We start from the raw sequence: 6,697 nt of genomic DNA on the forward strand, positions 1-6,697 counted from the left end.
GTAGGTGTGTCAGAAACCATAAGATTGGCTTCGGGGCTGTTGTACATAGGGTCGCTATGAGTCGCAAACAACTCGACAGCACATAACAACAACAATAATACATACACATCCCTCTACAGATAAGATTCAAAAACCCATTGCTGCTGAGTCAATTGTGACTCATATCAATTCTGTAGGACAGAGTAGAACTGCCCCATCTGCAATTCTGAGTTTGTAAATCTTTATAAAGCTAACTGTCTCATTCTTCTCCCACAGAGCAGCTGGTAGATTCAAACTACCAATCTTCTGGTTAGTAGTGAACACTTAAGCACTGCATCACCAGGGTATTAAAAAAACATATTTTTCCTCACACATTTCAAATCACATTACAGGATCCAACAACTCAAACTCCTTGCTGTTGACAAAGCTGACTCATAGTTAACCTTCCAGTGGATTGTCTGAGGCTATATATCACAGGGGCAGAAACTACCCATCTTTCTCCCTTGGAGTAGCTGGTGAATTAAAAATGCCTGCCTTTAGGCTGGTAGTACAATTCGTTTCCCTCTAGGCTGCCAGAGCCCTCTGTTCCAATGACTGATAGTTGTTGTGATGTACTGTCAAGTGGTAACTGACCCATAGCTCCAGTGGATTTACAGAGACAATAAGTTGCATAGGAGTTGATTGTCCATCTTTCTACCAGAGAGCGGCTGATGGATTCAAACCATATACCTTTGAGTGGACAGTGCAATTTCTTACAACTAAGCTACCAGCCTTCCCTGTTCAGATGGCTAGTGTGAATTTAAAAAAAGGAATGGGATTAGATGAAATGTGATAACATGTAAAGCACACTGGACTTACCTGACCTCAGCTATCAAATAGAATTTTGGATTAAATGTAATTTATTTTTAATTAAACTGGAATCTCTACAGGCTATTTCAGTTCTACAATTTCACTAATTAACAGATTCCAAATTATAAGAATATCACAGTATGCTAAGTAATAGTTCTTTGTTATCTAATTATGCCAGGATTTTTGCTAGACGATGCCTCTAATTTGTATAATTCTGGCATCTAAATCAATACTCCTACTAGTGCAGCATAAACCTGTGTAGTTTATGACAGGTTTGAGATATAGCTGTATTAGCTTCAGCTATGATCCTCTTAGGGCTACCTAACTCTGCAAGGTCAAGCTGGGTCGATGCTCTGATATACACCTTTGAGAGTCACCTATCTTCTGCCACGAACAATCTGGAATTAAGCTGGAAAAACATTACCCAATGTGGTACCAACTTACTGTCTAGCACAGACTGAAATGCTTACTTCATTTAAATTGAAACAGAATTTTTAAATGGACATCATGATGTCATTTGACATGAAGTCCATTAGCACAAATGAGGACATATAATTTAATTCTGTTTCTATTCACAGTTTCCATTAGGATTGTTTGCGCTTCATCTATTCTAAATGGATCACTCCTGAATCTCCATCCCTCTCCCAGAACATTCTCCTGAACTCCAGATCCTTATGTCCAACCGCTGATTGAATGTCTCCTGACTTCTGATACACAGACACCTAAAACTCAATGTACCCTAAATGGAATTCATCACTTCCTGTCCCAGTTCTCCAAATCTACTCCTCTTGTACCACCTATTTTAGAGGATAGCATTAATATCTTCCTGGAAGCTTGGGTTTTAAACCTCAGCATGTAATATTTTTTCAGCATGTAATCTTTAACTCCTTCCTATTATGTCTAACCAGTTGTCATATTTTGTCAAGTTGTGCAGCATCTATTATTATTATTATTAATTAATTTTAATGAATGTTTACAGAGACTTTGGATTTCCATTCATTCATTGTTGCACTTTTCTCTCTGCCCACCACTCCTCTTTGAAAAGTAAAAGAAAAATTCTTTCATTGCAGCCTTTGTTCTGGACTCCTGTCGTGACAATAATACCCAGTCATATATCCCTTTTAAACAGTTCTCTCCCTCATCTGTTTCAATGCAGTGTACATAATTTATCCCATATTTCTCAGTCTCCCCCCAACCTGATGCCAGTCCCGTTTTACAACAGTGGCATTATGCAGTATTTGTCCTTTTGTAACATCTCTTATCCATCGATCTTCACCCTATGCCCACTGTCCTATTTTCTACTTCAGTCCTTTTTTATTCTTATTTGATCATATTATCTCATCGCCATTGAGCTAGGACTAAATGTTGACACTTCAGTGAGTTTTCAGAGACTATAAATCACACAGGAGGAGATTGTCCATCTTACTTCCATGGCAGTACTGGTTGGTGAATCCAAACGGCCAGAGAGATGCCACCTTGGATTAGCAGCACAACTCCCAAGAAACTACACCACTACCTTTTCACTCCCAGCTAACCATGTATAATTGAGCCTTCTTGCTAGTCTGATTCCAGTCTCTACCATCTCCCCATCAACATATTAACACAATAATGTCAGATCAATTATCCAAACACACCATTCTAAGCTTTATACAGTCCTAACACATACACAGAAGAAGAAAAAAATCCTCACCACTGGACCAATAGGCAATATAATGATATTGTTGTTATTATTGTTGTGTACTATAGAGTCGGGACTACAGACCCATATCTGACTCTCCAGCAGGTTTTCAGAGGCAGTTAATCACAAGGGAGAAGACGACCCATCCTTCTTACATAGCAGCTGGTGGTCTCGAACCGCATGTCTTCAGGATTGCAGTGCAGCTTCTTGCCACTAGGTCACCAGAGCTCCCTTATATAATGACATATAGGAGGAGGGGGGAATGAAATTTTCAACAATTTCATTTCACTTGGATTCACAATCAGCAGTCATAGTAGTAGCAGACAGTAACCAAAAGACAAATTACACTGGGAAATGTTAATGTCAAGGACCTCTCCAAAGTTCTACAGAGCAAGGATGTCAGCTTAAAGACCAAGATGTAGCTGAACTAAGCCATGGTATCTTCATATGTATGTGAAGATTGGACAGCAAATGATGAAGACCAAAATAGAATTGATGCCTTTGGGTTGTGGTGTTGGCCAAGGGTATTGAATACCCCATGGACTGCCAAAAGAACAAACAAATCTGCCTTGGAGGAAATGCAACCAGGGTGCTGCTTTCAGACAAGAGTGGTGAAATTACATCTCATATACTGTGGACATGTTGTCAGAAGAGTCCAATCTTTGGAAAAAGACATCATGCTAGGAAATACAGAAGTTTAGAAAAAGAAAAGACTCTCAACAAGATGGATTGACATGGTGATTGCAACACTGAGTTTGAGCATGGCAGAGATCGGGAGCATGGTATAGGATAAGGCAAGATTTCAATCTGTTCATAGGATCACTGTGAATCATAGTCAACATGACTGTACCAAAGAAAAAGAAATTGTTAATTGAGGGTCACTTTTTTTCTATTTTACTCTTCTGTATTTAGGAAGTTTAAGCATATTTTAAGCATATTTTACCTTGATAATCAGGGGAAAATAAGGTGTTTTTCTTATTCTGGATACATGAATGATTTGAAAAAAACTAAATATACTGTGTAACATTTCTGTATCCTTCTCCAAACCTATTCTGTCTGTGTCCTGAGAAAATAATTTGAGAAGGTGGACATTATCAAGAATAGGCATCACAATCGAAAGACGATTCACCAAAAATCTGCATTATGCAGATGACATCACCTTGCTTGCAGAAAATGAGGAGGACTTGAAGCACTTGCTGCAAAAGAGCACTCTGGGTATCCTTCTTCCAAGAGATATCCATTTGTTCTGTGGGCAGTCTGTGGGATATTCAATACTCTGGGCCAACACCACAATTCCACTCTCTGGGTCATAAGAAGTTATGAATAGCATTGAGAAGAATGAGAATCCTATAGTATATAATCCAAGAATGGGAATTCAGAACACTAAACTGTGCTCATGTGAAACCTAGACCTAGACCAGGAGGCTGTTGTGTGACTAGAACAAAGGAACACTGCATGGCTTAAAATTAAGAAAGGTGTGCATCAGAGTTGTATCCTCTCTCCATACCTAATCCAAAAATCACAACTACAAATGTTTTAGTGCAACTTCTTCCAGTACCCCCACCTTTCATGGACAGATTGAGAGGTTGTAGAGAATGCAGCACTTTGGTAGATCAATGTGGTTGTTGTTATAGGGGATCTCATTTAATATCCAAAATAATTTTCTTTCATTATTTCCATTTTACATTTGCAGAAACTGAGGTTCAGAGAAGTTGAGTAAATGACTCAAGATCACATTATGAAGTGCAGATCCGGGTTTTTTATTTCAGAGATTGCATACAACTCCGGACTACCTCTCTTTTCATTCCCTCCTTTACTTGCTCTAACTTGTGTTAATTTACTAATTCCTGAAGACTCTGCATATGCCATTTCCTGTTATTTAAATGCAGTTTACTCCTGGAAGCCTTCTCTAATCCAATCTAAGCACTCCCTCCTTGAATTCCCATTACTCTTTTCTGCATATCTTTCTTTCATCCACTTTCCCATCTAACCCTCCTCCTGCTCTCCTCTCACAATGACCACAGATGTTGTCGTTGTTTTTGTTGTTGTTGTTGATGATGATGATGATGTGTACCATCAAGTGAGAACCAACCCATCACTGACACTCCAGCAGATTTTCAGAGACAGTAAATGATATGGGAGGAGATTCCCATCTTTCTCCTGCAAAGCAGCTGGTGGTCTTGACCTATGCCTTTGGGATTGCAGCACAGCTTCTTGCCATTAGGCCACCAGAACTCCCAATATTTCTGGATGTGAGTTACTCTAAGACATAGAATCTGTGATAAGGGGAGATGGGTTGGTCCTCTGATATTTAGTAACTGAGGCTCCTCACCAGTCAAGAAAACCATTCTTTCAAAGGCTATGTCCTCCACCACTAATCTGTCACCACCCCCACCACCCCCAAGGCTTCTTGTTGCCTTTTTAACGGATTTTCCCCTTCAAGGCTGCCCTTGACATTCCCTTGAAGAGAATTTCCTCTTGATAAAGTCATTTACAAGGTAGGAGAATGCCAGCTTTGTTAAACTACCCTGCGTTCTGCAAAGGCAGCCTTGGTGGTTAAACACCTTTTCTTTGCTTTATTCTAAAATGTTTGTATTGCCCCTGAGGAAGCTAGGACACTGAAAAGCAACACCCTGTGCTTGAGATTGGAAAATTTAGGAGCTGAACTATAGAGCTTCAAAAGTCATCCCCAGGGATCCTTGAAAAAAAAAGTGTGGACATATTTATCTAACCGACTTGGTCAAGGGTGAGAGCGAGGGACTGTCTGTACAGATGCCAAATGGAATATAGCCACAAATGAGTGGGGCTGGAAGTCAGGAACCTTCTGGGTGCATGCCATTTGTAGAAAAACATTTTGTGTGTGTGTGTATTCCTGAAGCCCCTGATCCTTTCTTCAGGGATATGGGAACATTTGTATCTCTACCTTGAACTTTGTCCTGAATTCAATGTCCATATATCCCCTGCCAACCAGACATCTTTATCTGAATGCAACATAGACATCTCAAACCTAGCATGCCTGAAGGAGTTCCTGACACTCTACCAGCCACTCACCACAACTTACCCAACTCCACTCCACCTCCAAACATCAGTTCTCTTTTGCACCTAGTTTGACCCCTCTCAATCAGTGGCAATTCCCTTCTTCCCGTTGTTCAGATTACAACAGTCAGTATCGTTCCTGACCACCCTGTTTCTCTCATACCCCACATCTGGTCTACAGAGAATCCTATTGCTCTTTACTATCAGAATTCAACGATATCTCCCTATTCTATTGCCTACACGTTGTCCCAAGTCCCAACCATTTATCTTCAGATTTTCCCACTTCTGCTCGCACCCACTTTCAATTTATTCATCATCAAGCAGCCAGGATGAAATTGTTGGAACTAACTTAACTGCTTAAGACCCTGTGGTGACTTCTTATTTGACTCACAGTGAAAGCCTCGCTCATCCTTAAACATGTCATGCACCTTCTAAACCTCAGGACATTGTATTTGATCTTTCTTCAGCCTAGAAGTTTCTTTCACCAGATCTGCACAGGTACAGCATTCTTATTTCCTCCAGGTCTTTACTTAAAACTAGTCTTCTCGTTGAGGCCTTCTCTGATCATATGCTGTAAAATTCCACAAACAAATATTCTCAACACTTCTACTCACTCCTCTGCTTTACAATTCTTCTTAAGACTTACTGAGATCACTGTCCTCAGTCTCTAAAACAATGAAGAGAGAGAAAGAGTGAGAGATAGGCTCTACTTTGATATAAGAATGACAATCTTGCTTCAAGGGATAGATACAGAGAGCACAGTATAGTCTCTAGTTCCATGTTCTATAAATCAAACTAGAAATGCCATAGGATACAAACATGGCATATTTTCCTGAGAAACTATTTTACCCAAATTTTGGAAGCAAATACTATAATTTTCTATTGGAACAGAGAGTGGATTAGCAATTTTTAAATTGGTTTTCATTCAGCCACTCATACACATTTTGTAGTTTAACAATAATTATTGGAAAGCAATGTGGTGCTTTCTCAAAAAGTTGCAAATAGAGATACCATTTGACCCAGCAATTCCACTACTGGGAATATACTCTAAAGAGACCATAAACGGCATCCAAGTAGATATATGCATACCCATGTTTATTGCGGCTTTGTTTACAATAGCAAGGAGTTGGAAACAACCTAAATGCCCATCAACAA

The sequence above is a fragment of the Elephantulus edwardii genome, unplaced genomic scaffold, assembly GCF_000299155.1.
Source record: "Elephantulus edwardii isolate Elephantulus edwardi_28Jun2011 unplaced genomic scaffold, EleEdw1.0 scaffold00131, whole genome shotgun sequence".
In the NCBI taxonomy this organism is placed as follows: Eukaryota; Metazoa; Chordata; class Mammalia; order Macroscelidea; family Macroscelididae; genus Elephantulus; species Elephantulus edwardii.